This window comes from Myotis daubentonii, chromosome X, assembly GCF_963259705.1.
Source record: "Myotis daubentonii chromosome X, mMyoDau2.1, whole genome shotgun sequence".
In the NCBI taxonomy this organism is placed as follows: Eukaryota; Metazoa; Chordata; class Mammalia; order Chiroptera; family Vespertilionidae; genus Myotis; species Myotis daubentonii.
The window spans coordinates 132,933,588-132,953,886 of record NC_081861.1 but is presented as its reverse complement, the minus strand read 5'-3'; positions in this window follow the sequence as shown (position 1 = coordinate 132,953,886).

Sequence of the window (20,299 nt, the reverse complement as noted above, 5' to 3'; positions counted from 1 at the left end):
GACCTCATGGGTATCTAGATACAACCTCAAGTTGAATTCAATGTCATGATTAACTTCTGTCCTGGAGGTCCCCTTCTCTCCTTCCCTGCACATCAGCAAGCAAGCAGATGATGGATATATTTCTCCCAGCTCTATTGAGTTATAACTGACAAATGAAATTATAAGATATTTGAAGTGTACACTGTGATGATTTGATATATACATTATGAAAGGACCCCCCATCTAGTTAATCAACACATCTAAGGTTCTGGATATCTGGACACTGCCACATGTGGCTCCTGTCACCCTTCAACTGGCTGCTTTCAGTAGGAAATGGGCCTAAATCACAATACAACCACACATACTAATTCCTGTCTCCAAGGCTGCGCTCAAGATTAACCTTGGTTTAACTCACCCAGCTATAGAGGGACATTTGCCATCATATACTTCAAAACCTTCCTTTGCAATTTTCATCCTTTCAGTTCTGCTAGACCAGTGGTCGACAAACTGCAGCTCGTGAGCCACATGCGGCTCTTTGGCCCCTTGAGTGTGGCTCTTCCACAAAATACCACATGCGGGCAAGCACATATAGTGCAATTGAAACTTCGTGGCCCATGCGCAGATGTCAGTATTTTGTGGAAGAGCCACACTCAAGGGGCCAAAGAGCCGCATGTGGCTCACGAGCCACAGTTTGCTGACCACTGTACTGTTCTGGAGGCTAGAACAGAATATAGGCTCTACAATAAAGTCCATGCCTCCTATATTACTTGGCTTATACTTGGAATGCCATTGTCTGGATTTATATAAATATATCAATCAGAAGGATAAATTCCAATACAAATTTTGAACAGAAAAATAAAAAAGAATAACCTTGGTTTGCATACTAAGAACAACCAAAGCAAGGCTAATCCCATGGAAAATCTGTTAAGACAGATGACTGTACCCCTGGAATAAAGCTGATCCTTTATTAAAGTTGGAATAGAAAGATATTACTGGCAAAAGCCAAGTAAAATTCACAACAAAGTCCAGGTATAATTATGTTATTTTCCTTCTACCAACCCTCCAGTGACTTCCAGTAGCATGTATAATGCCTTTATCATGCCTTACATAGTACATCACAGGTTGGGGTACCACCTAGATTTTATCCTGCTGCCTTTCTTCACTTTTCTCAAATCTCTGTGTTATGGCCTTTCTCCCTAGAATGCTCTCCTCCTAGGTCTTTCCATGGCTGGCTCCTTCCTTCTCATAATTCTGGTGTCTGGCCAACATTGATTCACAGAAAGGTCTTCCTAGACTACCCCTTTTCAAATTCTCTTACCCGTTAATCTCAGTCTCTTTCTGCACTTTACCTTGTTTATTGTATTCAGAACACTTAACCCTACGTAAAATCACATTTACTTATTTGTAATAACATCACTCTAAAATTATCATTATATATTTTAAATATAATATATAAAAATTATTTATTTTAACTTGATTACAGTCTGTGCCCCACAAGAATGTGTGCTAGGGGTTACTACCTCTGTGTCTCCAGCTTCTCTCAGAGACTGACACAGAGTACTTGCTCAATAAATATTTGCTGAATAGTGAATGGATATAAGATATGAATAGAGAATTGAAATTAGAAAAGTATATATACTAGAAAGCATGTGCTATTGTTTAAGTATTTAAACCAATTTCCTGCCTTCATACACAGGAATATCTAGCCATTTAGGGGGGCTAGTGTTCCCCATGTGAATACCGTGGTGTTAACATTAGAACACAGCTGATTTTTGAGCAAAAGACGTTTTTATTTGCTTTTAATAATGATCACATGTCTCTCATCTGGAAAAAAGAAAGAAAATCTCATTTGAGTCCATTTCTATTCCACCCCAAGAAACAATTGTTTTCCCTCTCCCCTTACATTAAACTTTGTATCTGAATTTTCTTCCAGCATTTATTCACTTCCTAACACAGCTTCCACCAAAACAGCTATCACTCATGTTATCAGGATTCCCATGCCTAGATATGTTATGAGTAATTATGACTAGATGCCACAGAAAATTGTCTGCTACCATCCCTCTTGAGCTCGTCATATCATTAAACATGGTAACCACTCCTTTCTATGAGCATCCTCTTCATGTTGCTGGCATGACACTCCTTACATCTTCCTAGGACTCTGGACACTACTACCCAATCCCCTTGTCTCTTCTATTTGACCTTGAACCTAGTCCCACCCCTTTGTTTCTCCCCTTTTTCTTCCTCTCTATTTTCCACCCATGCCATTCACTCTCTGGTTTGATTTACCCATTGTACCTCTCCCCAGCCATGGGTTAAAGAACTATATGCCTAATTCTCAACTCCACATCTTTATAGATGTGTTGCAGAAGCAGCATTTCAATCTTAATATTTTGCAAACTGGACACATGCTCTTTTTTCCATCCCAGTGGTTCTCCTCCCTGGACATGGCACCATCACCCACCCACCCAGTTTGGAAAAGTCAGAGACCCAGGAATCACTCCTGATACCTCCTTCTTCATCTCTATATTCCAAATCCAGACAATTATATCTGACATTCTGTATTTCACGTTCTCTGCATTGCCCCACCATAGTACTGGGTTTCTACAACAATCCAGTCTTCCTTAAAAATAATTGGTCCCTTTCATTTGATTCACAAAAGATACCCTTTTAAAACCCAAATCTGCTCACGTTTAAACATTTCAGTGGCTTCCAATTGCTCGTAAGATAAAATTCAAAATTCTTACCAGGGTATTTAATGTTCTCACTCTCCTTCCACTCCCCCACTCCCAACACATAAAACATTCTTCTCATTATGTAGCTCTCAGTTCAAGTATATTTTCAACCAACATGCCCCTTTCCTGATTCCCAGATACAATAGGTCTCGAGAATATGCTTTCTTAGAATCTAGTACTTAGCACTTATCACAAAGGTAAAGAAGTAATTATAAATTATAACTATACAAATTATTGTTTTATGTATGGTTTCATAGTAGGATACAAACTCTATGAGGTCAGGAGTTTGCCTATGGGTTTTAATTGCTTCCCAACCCTTTTATGCATCATGGCACAAGTAGAAAAATTATATTTATAAAAGTAACTGAGATACCAGAAGAAGAGGCAACTTCTGGCCAGAGGACACCAACTTGTGGTCTCTGGCTGTCCTAAACTCTGCCTTTCACCCTTGAGGCTTGGAGCATAAGTTTATTGGCACATAAATATATTGGTACTGGGCTAGCTGGGAAACTTGGTTTTACTATAATATTATCTACCTAGGAACTGCATGATTTTTTTCCACACTAACACCTTGCTTCCCAAAGAGCTACAGTCCCCAGGCCCCCATGTTATTTAATACACAGTCTGGAAGAAGTTCATTCTAAGTAAAAAGGTTACCAATAATCATACAGCAGGGCCTTGGAGACTTCACCAGTTTAGGAGATGAACAGGGAGATTGTGGGTGTAAGCCCAACCATGAAAAGGAAAGAGAAAGGCACCCAGAGAAAAAAGCCAGTGAATAGAAGCATTAAAAAGAAGTTACACCATGCAAAAGCCTGAACTCATGGTGCCCAATTCTAACTTATTGTACACTGCTCTAAGGGGTAAATTTGGGTACCTATCTATATTATATGCTTAAGTTATATATTTATTTTTAAATTATATTCATTTATTACAGTTCTGGTAACACTATATACATTTAAAAAGAAAGCAAAACACCCTGGCTGGTATGGCTCGGTTGGTTGGAGTGTTGTCACATACACCAAAAGGGTATGGGTTGGATTCCCAGTCAGGGCGTGTACAGGAGCAACCAATCAATGTTTCTCTCTTACACCGATCTCTCTCTCTCTCTCTCTCTCTCTCTCTCTCTCAAGTCAATAAACATATTCTCAGGTGAGGATAAAAAAAAGAAAGCAAACCTTTAAACTTAATATGATACAGATTAAATAAAATAGATCTTAAAAGTCTTGCTAATTAGGACGCTTCATATTTTCATTTAGCAATATCTTAAACACACTAATACCTAACATGAGTTTTATTCTTAATTGTACTACATGAGAACCTTCATTTCAAGTAATCTTGATCATTTTGATAATTTTTCTTAGCTGATTTTTATTAGATTGGATTTAATTGTTTTCATTCCTAACACGACTGATACAGATCTCATCTCCCCCCCCGGTGCTTACATTATTAATATTATCTTATTAATATTATCGTTTACTAGCTCTTTTAAAGTCACTTGTCCATTTGGGAGGTTCACGTTAGTTACCACTGGATAATACAAGCTGTAAGACATATTGAATAGGCATTTACAAATTTCATTGTTTCATGATACCTGGACAACAAGAAAATGACGGTAGAGGCACCCCTGTCCACTCTTCCCCATTGAGGGGTATAGCGTTTTCTTCAGATGTCTCAGGGACAGGATAGATAGAAGGAATGAGGGTACCAGTGTGATCCCATATGTGATCTACTAGATAGAAGACCTAAGTTTTTCATTTTTAAGAGAAAAATAACCATAAATAAGAATCTTAATTATTTCCCCTGCACTAAAATAGAACATTTTGTCCATCACTGAGAGGTGTATAGTCCATTTTACAGATCTCCATTCTAGGCCAGGGATCGGCAAACCTGTCTGTAAAGGGGCAGAGAGTAAATATTTCTCTGCCTTGTGAACCATATAGTGTCTGTTACAACTACCCAACTCTGCTGTTAAAACAACCATAGACAATACATACATGAATGAATGAGCATAGCTGTGTTCCAATACAACTTTATTTACAAAAACAGGTGGCAGCCAATTTGGCCCATGGCTGTACTTTGCTCACTCCTTGATGAGGACAGCACAAGCACAGGGAGAATTGACATGAAAAGCCTTGGTCACAATCATGGAAGAAATAGCACAATGTGATAAATGCTTCTAGGCTCACAGAATTCTAAATGTAGCTAAGGGTGAGGAAAGCAGGTGCTGGCTTCCAGCTCGCTGACTCAAAGCCTTGAGGGTAAACCAGCAAGTCCCCAAGTCAGAGGGGATTTCGTGTTGTGTGTCATGTTGCACTATGTGAAAGTGCTGATATTTGACCATTATTGACAAGCAAAAACTGTAGCTTCATATCATTAAACTGACATATATATGAAACAAGAATAATAGTGGTGAGGTTTTATTAAGTGCTTACTGCACTCTTGGCACTGGGCCAATATTTTACATGCGTTCTTTTACTTATTTTTACATCAAATCTGTAAGGGGATTATTATTAATTGCATTTCCCCGAGAAGGAAATTAAAAAGTAAACTGTTTACCGACCTTGCCCAAGGTCTCATTGCCAGAATTGGACTCATGCTGACTGAATCCAAAGTCCCTGCTCTTAGCCATCAAAGGCTTTCACGTGGAAAATAACCACTTTTGGGACTCATATGAGCTATGAACAAAGGAAAACAGCACAGTTTTATGTTGACTCACTGTTACATAAATGAGCCAAGCATAGCCCCTGTGTATTGGTCTCTATATTCTTTACTTCTTCTCAGCAAACTGAGACCCATTAGCTCAACAGCCTGCTGGTGCCAAACTCAAATTCTTACACATCCAATTTTTTAAATATAGCACCCTCAAAAACCCCCCACGTATTTATAGACTATAGACTCATGAACAGGATATACACCCAAATCATATCAATGATTATATCTGGCAAGGGAAGGAAAGGAATGGCCTGGGGAAGGGAACAGAGGAGATTTCAACTTTTGTCTTCACAGTCTTATTTTAAAAAGAATGCAAAAATTTTTAATATGTTTATTTTGATAAATAAGTATATGGCCTTGAATATCATTTTATGTATCTCCACTATATTTCAAAAATGTTTTGAATAACAGAAGACCATACTGAGGATTCATCCTATCAAGCAGAGAAACTGAGATTTTAACCAAGCAAGTCAACTCAGAGTCTATACTGTTGACTTTTATACTCACATCTCATGGAAAGTTTCTCTACCACCCCACCCCTTTTTAAGATGTGGACTCTTCTAGGTAGGTTTTCTAAGCAGCCTTTCTTGGCTCTTCAGTAAATGAGAGCTTGATACACCATGCCATTAGTGGGCAGTGATGTGATTAAATTCACCATGAAATATCTAATTTTTGTTTTATTTTTATAAAGCACCTTTGCTTAATTAATAATTGTAATATTCAATTTTCATGTTCATTTGGTAATTTATAAATATTACTGGCAGAATTTGGGTCATTACATTTCTCTTCACGACAAAAAATTAATCATGTCTTAATCTAGAATAGTAATGTAAATTCAGCAAGGATATTTTCTCACAGTTCAGTCATTTAGAGTTTGGTCCAGTACAATCATAGTATATGTACTCCAACTCCAAGCGGAAACATGGAGTATGCTGCCAACACTCAGTTCCATAAGGTTGATGAATGGACCCCATCAAATTCTAAGCTTTTCAAAGAGTCTCTATACATTTTCTGTCATGCTGAATTTGTATGAGGGCATAATATTTAAATCTATTATCAAATCTGTTCTCTGAAAAGAAAGAGAAATAAAAATTCTAGTGCCCTAGAGCTAAAATAGTAAGTTAGAAAAAGTTACTAAAGCATTTCAGATGTTAGTCTTATGGGTCTTCACATAGAGGGTGGTGAACCTTAGATTTTCAAAGAACATTTATGATGAAAGGATTCTGTACTATTCTAAGACTGATGGTGTCTATCAAAACATCGAGCATTTACATTTTGTAAAATATCTAAGAGGGCAACTTAGGGCATAACTGTTAAAGAAGGAGGTTCTGGAGTCCATAAATTTCCTCCAGCACAGTTTCAAATGATGTCATGGAGACATCAATAATAGGAGCTCTCGGTGCCTTTCTATCCCAAGTGTGTTGTAAAGCAAAGAGACGTTCTTTAGAAAGAAACAGAAGAAATAATCTTTAGTAAAATTTTTTACTCTCAAGGATAGTTGCCAGAAATTGCCTTCTACAGCTAATAGTAAAATTTTTCATTTAGTCTTGCAAGTTTTCAGCTTGATGAGTTACAAAATAACCAGAAATATATAATTTCTTAAAATTTGAGTTATGTTTTCATTTTTCTGAATATCCTTTTACATTTTTTTATATAACCACAGGAGTAAGGGTTCCATATTTAACCAAGCCCTCCAGAGGACTGGTATTCTTCTCAGATAAATGCTTCATCTTTTTTTTTTTTAAGTATGCTTTTATTGATTCTAGAGTGAGAGAGGAAGAGAGAGGGAGGGAGAAACATCCATCAGCTGCCTCCTGCATGCCCCCCCCCCTACTGGATTTTTCCCTTTTAGATTTTGAGTGAGTGTATAGTTATACAATATTTTAGGTTAAATAAAGCATTCTAGTTAATCAAAGTTCTGGTTCCTAGAACTTTCAAAAGATATAGATTATCTACATTTAGGGAATGATACAGAAAGGCAATATTAATGCTGGTCTTAAATAGAGTCTATTAACTAGTGTTATTGAGTTCTTGCTATGTGCTAAACACTTTAGAATACTATCTCTTGTAACTTAATATTAACCCCTAGAGTGCCGGGGAGCACGATCACGCTCCTCTTGTCTTTCGCCAAAAGTGCCGGGAGCGCTATCGTGCTCCTCCTGCAGTGTCACTATTAGATGCTAGTAGTTCACTCTTTATGTGGGGGAAAAAATTTAAAACCTTAACTCAAAATGCCTTGGCAATTTTAGCATAGTTCCTAAGATACTGGTTGGCACTCAAAGGGTTAAATATTGTTAAACATTGTTTCATTGAAAAATATGCTTTAATTTTTCCTTGTACTTGAGAAAGATAATATGGATGGATTGATAGAGATTTTCAAGTGATAAAGTCATCACTAAGTAAAATTATTTTAAGTAATGAAAAACAGAAGGAAAACATTGACAATAGAATTACATAAAATTAAAATAGCAGGTCTGTTAAAAATTAAATATATTTTAGCTTAATTATTCTAATCTTTTTCAATTTTACAGGCAGCCACTGTGAATCACCAAGAAAATTGATACCATAAAGTACATCTGAGTAAAATGTACATGTTAATGCTTTCAGCTTCTGGCAAGGGTAAATTACATGATTAAGATCAACTTTCCTACTGAAATATAAAGACCTTTTACAAATGGATAAGAATTAGACAGACAATGACAGGGGAAAACAGGAAAACCACCTGCACAGGCAATATCCCAACAGAGGAAATTTAAATGGTCAGTATCACATGGAAAGTGGTCAACCTCATTGGCTATTAGGTAAATGGAAGTTGAAATCACAACAAGATGCCACTACATATGCATCAGAGTGACAACAATAAAACATCTGACAATACACACGTACCAGAATGGCAAAAATTTTAGAACTATAAGGCACTGCCAAATACAGAATGGGGCAAAAGTAGGTTTACAGTTGTGAGTACAGGAAACACAGAGTTTATTCTTGATTATATTCCATACAAACAACTGTAAACCTGCTTTTGCCCAACCGTGTATTAATGAGGATGGGGAGTAATACAATTTTCATGCACCATTGATAGCAGTATACATTATAAAATCACTTTTGAATAACGTCTAACAATAATGCTGAAAATGTATACAGCCCATGACCTACCAATTCCATTTTTGGATGTCTAAATCCTACATAAATGTATGCTTACCTACACCAGAAAACTTGCTTTAGAATGTTTCCAATAGCATAATTAGTAGAAGCTCCAAACAGAAACAACTCAATAAAAAAAACTGAAAAACAAATGGAGATAGGTCTATACTATAGTATGCTATACAGCAAGAAATGAACTACCCGATCCATACAACAGCTTGGATAAATTTTTTCATGGCAGAACTTTTGATTTTTAATTCATTTAAGAAAAATAAACCCACCCCATTTACAGTGCTGAGCATCCCTGGCTTGATAACACTTTTTAAAAAGCATTTTTTAATTGTTAGGAGTACTATAGATGTTCCCCATTTCTCCCTCCACCCAACCTCTGCCCCATCCCAGGCTTTCCCTTCACTAGGTATGTGTCCATGGGTTATGCATATATGCATACATATTCTTTGGTTAATCTTTCCCACACCACTCCTCACTGAAATCTGTTATTCTGTTCCATGCATTGATGCCCCTGGACTGATTTTATTCATCAATTTGTTTTGTTCCTTAGATTCCACACATAAGGGATATCATGTGATATTTGTCTGTCTCTAACTGGCTTATTTTGCTTAGCATAATAGTTTTCGTGTCCATCCAGCATGGATAAATCTTAAGCACAGAAGACTGCACTAAAGAAGCCAGACTATATACTGTATGATCTCATTGATGCATATTTCAAAAATAGGCCAAATTAAACCATTATTATGCAGTATAGTAACAATAATATAACAATATATTATTTGTAACACACACACACACACACACACACACACTCTAAGTACGTAGTATACCCTCAAAGGAAGCAAAAATATCAATACAATGAAAGTCAGGATAGTGGTCACTGGCAGAGTGTGATTGAGATTAAGAACAGGAAGAGACAGGTGGAGGCCTTCTAGGGGCAGAAGTTCTATGTTTTGATCAGCAGGGAATGCACACTGGTGATTTTAATAATATTTGAAATAAATATTTATGTTTTATGCACATTTTGCATGTTGAGTCACAAGATGAAACATTAAAGAAACTTATTTCAGTGTTATTTCCAAAATATGAGTTTCTTTATGTCATAAATATTTATTATAATGAGTGCCTATGTGTACCTGGACCTGTGCTAGAGATAGCTCATAGGTAAGCCAAAAGAGTAGAAAGACAGTCTTAGGGAGTTTCACTTCTTTTATTTCATTAGAGATATCCACAGAAATATGACTGGAAAATACTCCAGTTAGAGATGAAAAGAACAGAAAGTAGGTGACCGAATAGAGCCAAAAGACTGTAAATGGAAGGAACTTACTTTTCTAATGAATTTCGTTCTCAGTCTGGAATTCTGTCCTCAAGCTTATTTGAAAATTGCTTGACTTCTCTCTCCAGTTCTTTGTGCTCTTTCCACATTGCCCGTAAGAATGTTTTTACTAATTTTTTAAAACTACTGACCAAGCACTTATAACATTCATTATTTGGAGGGAAAGAAGAGAAATCAAATTCAATCCACTTGAAAGCCCCTAAGTGTTAGAGCCTATGGGGTAAAAACAGAAATCAAACTTGAGAACTTCTGACCTTCCTCTCACTGATGTATGTTGAAAGCAATTATATGAATTTGTATTTCTGGCCCGAAAAAGAAAACACACACACACACAGACACACACACACACACACACAGCCACAACTAAATTTCCTGCAAAGAGCTTACTGTGCCATTTTTGACAGCTTCCTCTACTACTATAATTTATAATCTTGAGTGTTACAAGAAATTTTTCAACAAAGGTTGTGACTCTTGACGTAAGAAGTTTAGAAGTTGAATCCTGAACAAGGGACTAGGTCTTTAGTCAGAATGTACTTATGCATCCATCAGTGTAGTGGCTAGAAGAACAGTGTTATAATGAATCACAATGTACTAAAATTTTCTTGTGAGTGGTACAGAAGACCAAATCTGAAAGCAAATCCCTGTCCTAAAGCAAATAAGCAAGCATATGTTCTACCACTGTAGCCAGGCAAGAGTAGGCAGTCAAGAAACTTGGAAAAGATTTAATTGTCATGAAGATTATGAATAGAATATGACTACTGAGATTAAAGGACTCTTATCTCTGTTGAATACCTTGCTATATGCTGTTTAAATACATTTTAAAAACATTCCCTGGGAAGCTTAGATAGTAACTTTGAATCTTTTCAGAAAAGCACATCTACTATCCACACTAAATGTGTGAATCAGCTATGGTTGCCAAGAGACCAGAGTTTTTAAATTAGTTCTACCTTCAAAGGGCAATGTTAGGAGGAAAAGCTCGTTTTTCTCCTAATTGGGAAAAAGAGGTATGCAGTCTAATGTTTACCAGTATAGAATATCACTATTTTTCTCAGCATTTGTCTGTATGTTGCAGGAAATCATTTAGAACTAACTCCTGGGAAAACATTTTGTGCCAAGGGAATGTTAATTAAGGGAAAATTAATTCCTGTTCTTTGATTAAATGTATATAGATAGTTAGCCCCCCCCCCCCAGAAAGATGTAGAAACTTCCAACATGTTAACCTCAAAGCTTCTCATTCTAATGACTTTTACTTCCTTATCCACTTAAGCCTTCTATACTCCTAGTCACCTTTTAATATATAATATTGCCTGGAACTTTTCCACCTCTACAATCTTGGAAGCACCACTCTCAGTTCACAACATCCTGTGGTTCTCTTACTTCCATGACAGGATTTGATAGAAAGTGACAGAGCAATCAAATTTTGACTCCAAGGTTTCTGCCTTTAGCATTTGGGAAGATTGTGGGGGCCATCTAGTAAGATAGGAAACACTGAAGGAGAAGCAGATTTTGGAAGATACGTTATAAATTCACGTTTAGATACAATTTGCTTGATATGCCTCCGAGACACTAACTGTATCTAGAGTTCAGCAGAGAGGATTAGTTTGAAGCCACTGCCACATACACGACAAGGAGGCCATGGTGATTGATGAGATCACTTAGGAAGAGAGAAGAATTAAGAAGAGAAGAGAGCACAGGACCAGTTTATCAAGAACACTAACATTTAAGAGTTGATTAAAAGGAAAGGGGTTTAGAGTGGCCAGAAAAATATGGTGTGCATAAACCAAAGAAAAAGAAAGAGGTGTTTCAGAACAGAGAGAGAGGACACTAGTGTCAAATGTAAGTGGTGAGATGTTAAGTCAGAAGTTTGAAGATGGTACATTGGGTTTAACAACATAGAGGTTGCCAATAATCTCAGTAAAAGCAGTCTTGATCATATGGAAGTTGTAAAATGAGAATATGAGGTGTGAGAGGAAACTGAAGAAATAGAAATGGCAAGTATTGAGCATTCTTTTGAGAAGTTTGGGTATGAAGGCTGATAAATAAAATAGAGCAACAATTTGATGCAAAAATTGGATACAGTGAGAGATTTTTTAAATGTTCTTTTAAAAATTTATTTTTAAACTATATTTTTATTGATTTCAGAGAGGAAGGGAGAAGGAGAGAGAGAGAGCAATATCAATGATGAGAGAGAATCATTGATTCGCTGCCTCCTGCATGCCCCCTACTGGGGATCGAGCCTAAATCCTGGGCATGTCTCCTGACCTAGAATCAAACCATTACCTCCTGGTTCATAGGTCGATGCTCAACCACTGAGTCACATCAGCCGGGCAATCTGTTTTTATTGATTTTTAGAAAGAGAGGAAGTGGGAGAGATAGAGAGATGAAAATATCAATGAGAGAGAAACATCATCTATTGGCTGCCTCCTGCGTGGCTCCTACTGGGAATCAGCCTGCAACCCAGGCATGCACCCTGATCAGGAATTGAACCAGTAACCTCTTAGTTCATGGGTCAATGCTCAACTACTGGGCAACACCTACTGGGCACAGTGAGAGATTTTTAATTGGAAGAACTTTAAGCGAGTTTGAGGAGAGAGAGAGAGAGAGAGAGAGAGAGAGAGAGAGAGAGAGAGAGAAGAAGAAGAAGAAGAAGAAGAAGAAGAAGAAGAAGAAGAAGAAGAAGAAGAAGGAGGAGGAGGAGGAGGAGGAGGAGGAGGAGGAGGAGGAGGAGGAGGAGGAGGAGGAGGAAGGAGGAGGAGGAGGAGGAGGAGGGAGGGAGGGAGGGGAGGGGAAGAGAGGAGAGGAGAGAAGAGACCAATGGGATAACTATAAAGGAATGAAAATTAGGCTGATATAAGATTAAAAATATAATTTATGTAATAAATTATTGGCTATTAAGGTTACCAATTTCTTCTTGAGTGGGCTCTGTAAGTTTGTACTTTTAAAGGGATTTTCCCATTTCATTGATGTTATAGATTTTATTGGCATAAATTTGTTCATAATATTCCCTTATTATTCTCTTAATCTCTGTAGAGACTGTAGTGTTGCTACCTCTTCCACTCATTACATGAATATTTATGTCTTCTCCCTTTTCCCCTGACTAGTTTGGCTAAAGGTTTATCAATTTTATTGATATTCTCAAGGAACCAGCTTTTAGTTTTTCTACTTCATTGATTTCTGATCATCTTTACTATATATTTTTGTCTGTTTACTTTGGGTTTTATTCCCTTTTCTTTTTCTAGTTTCTTAAGGTGGGTGCTGAGACCTTTGTTCTTTTTTAATATGTGTTTAGTAATAAAAATTTTCCTCAAAGTATTGCTTTAGCAGCATTTCAAAATTTTTGTATTTTGTGTTTTCACTTGAATTCAGTTACTCACTTTATGACTTCTTTGATTTATGGTTTACTTAGAAGTGTGTTATTTAGTGGGTTAAATTGTATCCCCTCCTAAGATATTAAAGTCCTAACCTCCAGTACCTGTGTATGTGATCTTATTTGGAAATAAGGTCTTTGCAGATGATCAAGTTAAGATAAATCATTAGGGTGGCCCTAATTCAATATGAGCAGTGTTCTTATAAAAAGGGGAAATTTGGACACAGAGGCACCCACACAGGGAAATATGCCAAAGATTTCTGGCCAACCACCGGAACCTAGGAGGAAGGCATGGAACAGATTCGCTCTTGCAGCCCTCAGAATGAAACAATCATGTTTAAAACATTCAGTTTGTGGGTTTTGTTATTATTATAGCAGCCCTAGCAAACTAATGAATTTACTTTCTAAATATTTGGAGAGTTTTTTAAGATATCTTTATTTCTCATTTAATTTCATTGTGTTCAGATGATATACTCTGTATAATTTAAATCCTTTTAAATGTATTGACATTTGTTTTATAGCCCAATGGTAAATGTTTCATGTGCCCTTGTTGTCCAGTAGTTTGTTCTATAATTGTCAGTTAGGTCAAGTTGGTTGATCGTGTCACTTAAGTCTTCCATATCTTTGTGGATTTTCTATCTTCTTGTTCTATCAGTTATTGAGATAGATATGTTGAAATCTCTGACTATAATTGTGGGTATTTATTTTTCCATGGAATTCTATTCATTTTTGTTTCATTTATTGTGAGCTCTGTTTTAGGCCTAAGGTCATTTAGAACTGAAATGTCCTCTTGATTAATTTATCCCTTTATCACTACAAAATTGACCTTTTTATTGTTGCTAATATGCTTTTTAATGAAATATACAGTGACCCTTGAACAACACGGGGGTTAGGGGTGCCAACCCCCCATGCAGTAAAAAAATCTGAGTATACATTTTTTAATTTAAATTTCTTTATTGATTAAGTTATTACATATGTGTCCTTCACATTTTGACTCCCCCAAAACTTAGGTATGAATAACCTACTGCTGACCTGAAGCCTTACCAATAATACAAATAGTTGATTAACACATATTTGTATGTCCTATAGCCTATATACTGCATTCTTATAATAAAGTAAGCTAGAGAAAAGAAAATGTTATTAAGAAAATCACAAGGAAAACACATTTATAGTAGTTATTGAAAAAAAATTCCACATATAAGTGGACCCATGCTGTTTAAACCCGTGTTGTTCCAGGGTCAACTGTACTTTGATATTAATATAGCCACTCCAGATATCTTTTGATTAGTGTTATCATGATATATCTTTTTCATACTTCTATTTTTTATTTATTTTAAAATATATTTTATTGATTTCAGAGAGGAAGAGAGAGGGAGAGATAGATAGAAACATCAATGATGAAAGAGAATCATTATCAGCTGCTTCCTGAATGCCCCCCATTGGGGATCAAGCCCACAACCTGGGCACATGCCCTGACCAGGAATCAAATCATAGCCTCTTGGTTCATAGGTTGATGCTCAAACACTGAGCCATGCTGGCCAGGCTCCAAACTTTTTATTTTTAACTTATTTTTATATTTAAAGTGAGCTTTTTGTAGGCAGTATCTAATTAAATCTTGATTGTTTATTTAATCTGATGATTTTTGTCTTCTACTTGGAGTATTTAGACCATTTATATTTAATGTGAATATTTTTATGTTTGGGGTTAAATCTATCATTTATCTATTTTTAAATATTTGTTTCACTTGTCTTCTATTACCATTTCCCCCTTTTCAGGAGCATAATAATGTTATCTTATATAAAGTTTGAAATATTGACTAGAGTCTCTTATTCCTGATGGAACAAGAATAGAGATATACATACATTATTTGAAATTACAAAAATAACCAAAAAGAAAACTTAGTATAATAACATAACTATCAAACACAGATGTATGATATGGCAAACAGGTGGAAGACAGTGTATGAAGTAATATTATATTTCATAAAAGGTATCAATAAAATTGTCTTAATTTGTTAAGTTAAAAATATTATTTAGAGTTTAGTTCTTCACTAGAAGAACTAAAAATACAGAGTCCTGGGAGTATTACTGAATGGTAGTATGTGGGATGAGGCAAGAGAACATTCTTTTCCTTCATAATCTTGTCTTTTTGCTGTGTAGATGCTTTAGTTCAATCATTTTTAAATGAAAACTAGACATTATAGAGAGTAGAAAAGTTAAATGATTATGAAATATTAGTGAGACTTTCAAGTAATATTAAGGGCCTTTCTAAAATCATTGTCTTCTAAAAAAAATAATGGGAGGGAACCTCGGAACCTCACCTGGGAAGCAGAGGTGGAAAGTATACCCTTGTGACCTGAGTTTTCTCTTGAATCAACTTTCCTACATTGGGTTGACAAAGGGGCACATTCTAACAAAAAGATTCAGAATTATCCATGGAACACAAACTCATTCCCATCAATACTTAGGCCAGCCCAGCTGGCAGCGTGGGCAGTGGTTGAGCATTGAGATATGAACCAGGAGGTCATGGTTCGAGTCCTGTCAGGACACATGCCCAGGTTGTGGGCTCGATCCCCAGTAGAGGGTGTGCAGGAGGCAGCTGATTGATGATTCTTTCTCATCATTGATGTTCCTACTTCTCCCTCTCCCTTCCTCTCTGAAATCAATAAAAAATAAAAAAATATTTAGGCCAAAGAAGACAACTGTCACTGAGTGATGTTAAAACACAGCAAGGACAAGAATGGATTTGTTTCCCACAGCCAGGCTCCTGGAACCCCCAGACAGCTGGCTACAAAGGCTTGCACCAAATGATTCATTAACCATGCAATAATACAACTGAACTCTCTGGACTCATTTATGCTTGGGAGGAGTTCCTGTATTTTTTTGTTTCTTTAACTGTAATTGTATATCCTTCTCATAAACACTGATTTATATTGCTCCTTAAGGTTTGTTTGTGGTATTTAATTGATTCCTTCTCCCCTTACTCTCACATCTCTACTTATCCAGATTATTCCCAATGTCCCATGAGAGTTAGTATACTTTTTTCTATGAGCAGTTTGGCTATTTTAGATTATAAGATACTATTTTTCTTAGTCAAAGTATGGTCCGGATATAGGTAAAATACACATACAGAAGTAACTACATAAGTGTCCATACAAATCTAAATCTTCAAAGTGAAAGGAAAAGCCATTCTATTACCAGTCTCCACTTTGTATATCTCAGTAGGGTTTAACTTTACTCTTCACTCTTCTCTTTCACTTTGTAAGTACCTGACTAGTACATAAGGTAACCATGGTTACTGGACTAAAACTCCTTCATGTGTGAAGGCAGAGGCTGAATATGTTTGAAATGTTACTCGTGCTTCTACCTCTTAAGATTATTTAACAAATTGGACTTGTCTCTACTGTTCTGCTTCAAATGGCTTTCGTCATTATTTGAAAGGCGCATACTTCTTCATCTGAAGAACCTGCTGGTTTAATACTTGCAACATTTCCTTGATATCATATTTAGAGAAAATTCTCCTCCTGTCCTATTGCCTGATATTTTCCCCTCTATGGAATTCATTTCCAAGTAAATAGCCTAAGAAGTGGTTTTATGAGCATTAAACAAGTAATTCTTTGGTACATTAATTTGAAAGCATTAGATGACAGCAAGTGTGAAGAAAAAACAATTCTCAAGGTTGATGTATTCGACTTCCGGAAAAAGAAAGCTTTTATCCAAAGATTCTCTAAAAGCCAGCAGCTGGATATTCATTTAATAAAAATCTAAACAAAAATATAATGATTATTGAGTATAAGGTAGTGTATTATGCAAGGGACATAAATTTTCTCATTTCTAATCCATCAACCTTGCAAAGAAGATTTTATCATCCCCATTAAACATCCCAACTAAGTCCCAGAGACTGAAGTCCAAGATCACCCCATCCTCAGATGTGTTGCTTACTGCCCTGCTTTTAAAAAATAATTACCAAATACCAATTTTTATGCTAGGTACTTTTAAGACACTGTGATCTTTTTCTTTAAAAAATTTTATCCTTGAGAGATTGTCATTATGTAATGATAGACTATGCCTCCCAAGATTTCTTTTTACTTTCTGCTTCTTAAATGTGAATAAAATCATAATAAATGGCCACTATTGGTCTTGATCCTGTTTCATCTTCTATTACTATACTAGAGGCCAGGTGCATGAAAATTCATGCACTGGAGGGGGTATCCCTCAGCCTGGCCTGCCCCCTCTCACAGTGCGGGAGCCCTCAGGGTGTGGAGGGGCGTGGCCCGGCGATCAGGGGAAGGCGACGCCCCATCACAACCGACAGTCGGACATGCCTCTCGCAATGTTGTTGCTGCTGCTGCTGCTGTTGCTCCGTGGCATCTCTCTGTACTATGGTTCATATTCGCCATTCTGGGGTTGCACCCCAGGTTCATGATGTTCAAGGCCTGGCCCTGGGGGTTCAGGCCTCCCATTGCTTGCTGCTTGCGGAGGGACAGCAGGTTGTGGCCCGCTGGCTTGCATGGTGTTCAGATTCAGCAGGCTGTGTTAGAGCTGAAGGCTGGGCTGGCAGGCCACTTACTTGGCTGTGTGCTATTTGATGAGAGCTGCCATCAGCTGAGGGTTTGACTTGAGGATGTTGAGCATGTGCTGCTGCTGGGGGAGCTGGGAGACTTCAGGGTCTGCAGCAGGTCCTGCAGGGCACCTGGAGAGATGTTCTGAGGTGGCTGCACCTTGGGTCTGCATAGATATCACGGGTCTGGGCATGCCTAACATTGACTGTGGCTGGGGGATGGGTGCCGGCTGCCACTGCTGAGGCTTGAGGGACAGAATAACAGGCCCACTGACCTGGTTGGGTCACATTCAGGCCCATGGGGGCCATCTGGTTCTCGGGTGTCACGGTGCCTCAGGGGCATACCGTTGTTGGTGCTCACCCAGTACAGATGCTGCCGCTGCTGTGCCTCACGTGCAATCTGCCTGGCGCCTCCACTGCTGCAGGTGGGCCTGGGTGGGGGCGGTGGGGCTGGCATCTGGTTAGTGGGCTTCCCAGTGCAAACTGTGGTGGGGGCCTGAGTTCTGGCCACGCTGGAGAAGCCAGCTAGTGACATGCTCTCAGGGGAGGTCTGGGGCAGAGTCAGGGGCTGTGGTGTCCAGGGTGTGCTGGGATACAGTGTAGGGGGCCAGGGTATTGTGAAGGAAGGGAAGGAAGACTCAGCTGAGGCACAGTGTGGGTGTTGATGGTGGAAGCTGCTGGTGCATGAGCTACGTGTGCTGCCGGTGGTGCTGTATCTTCTGCTGGCAGAACTTCTGTTTGATGTTGAAGTGGTAGGGAATGGGGCGTGTGTTTTCTTGGCAGTGTTGGGCATGGTAGCAGCAAAGGGCCATGAACTGCTTGCACACTCTGCAACCTCCATTGGTCTTGCACTGGCAGCCCTTGGTGTGCTGCACAACCCACCTCATCTTCTGGCAGGATGGCTGTGGGCAGTTGGCATTGTGGCACTGGCGGGCATGCCTCAGGGATTGGATGCAGCACTGGATGGCCTGGCACCGCCACTCCCGGAGGCTCCTGAACTGTGGCTCACCTGCCACCTCTTCCGCTTCTGCCTCCCCGCCTCCTCCGCTCTGGCTCCCATGGCAGCCCGCTTCCTCCGCTCCAGATCCCCACCTCCTCCGCTCTGGCTCCGCAGTGGCGATGACCGCCTCCTCCCCAACAGCTCCCTCAGCAGGGTCAGCGCTGTTTCCTGAGCAGCCGGCAGAAGAGCTCTCAGGACCCCCTCCTGCCCGGACTCGCCAAGAAACAGGCTGTTTTGGAGCCAACTTTTATTGTAATTGCTGCGGTGACGAAGCAAGCATTCCTCCAGGTCGCTCATGCTGCCTGCTCTTAGCAGCTGCCCCCTGGGACTGGAGGACTCCAGCGGGGCTGAGAGGACTGGGCGCCACCATCTTGTGGCTATGGGCACCGCCATCTTTGTGACAGAGCGATGGTTAATTTGCATATTATCCTTTTATTAGATAGGATAAACTACTAAATGGATTTTTTTAAAAATATATTTTATTGATTTTTTACAGAGAGGAAGAGAGAGGGACAGAGAGTTAGAAACATTGATGAGAGAGATCGATCAGCTGCCTCCTGCAGACCCCCCACTGGGGATGTGCCCGCAACCAAGGTACATGCCCTTGACCGGAATCGAACCTGGGACCCTTGAGTCCGCAGGCTGACGCTCTATCCACTGAGCCAAACCGGTTCGGCACTAAATGGATTTTGTTGTCATTTTGATGTAAGTGGCATATCTAAGGAGAATTGATAATATGTAGTACTTGCCAAAAGCAATTATTATTTATATATTGGTAAGATTTTACCCTACTACATTGCTTTCTTTTTAAAGATTCAAGGTATCATGAAATGATGGTATCTCAGCTTTGCCCACAATTAGCTGAGTAAATGTGGGTCTAACCTCAATTTCTTCCCTTATAAGAGGAAGGTAATAGTACCAACCTTGCTGGTTTTGTGAGGCTCTAGGGAGAAGGGAAAGAGCACTTTAGAAATGTAAATGCCCTTGACAAATTTTATGTTATTATAATTGCTGCTAAATTGGGAAATGCTTTTCCTCAGTTTTATTATTTTCAAACCATAATACAATTGAATCATGAATCTAACTGGTCAGTCTCTCAATTAAAGACTTTTAAACCACTTTCCACGAAAACCCAGGAAACCCTGAGATATTGACAGGTTTTTAAAGAAACTATGACCACAATTAGTACTCACCCTTCTCCTTCAGATTAAATCTGAATACTATACCAGGAAAGAGAGTTTAAAAGTTAGGGAAAAATTATAATAGCATCTACAAAGCCTATAAATCTTGAAAGTCATGTCATTCTTCTGTTTTAAAACAAAGCATTTTGAAGAAGGCAACGGGTGACAACACTATTGTCCAACTATAGAGAACACATACTAAAATAAAAGTATAAAGTCAGTGTAAGCAAAGTTAAACCTCAAGGATTAAAAAAGGTCAAGAACTGCCAAGAC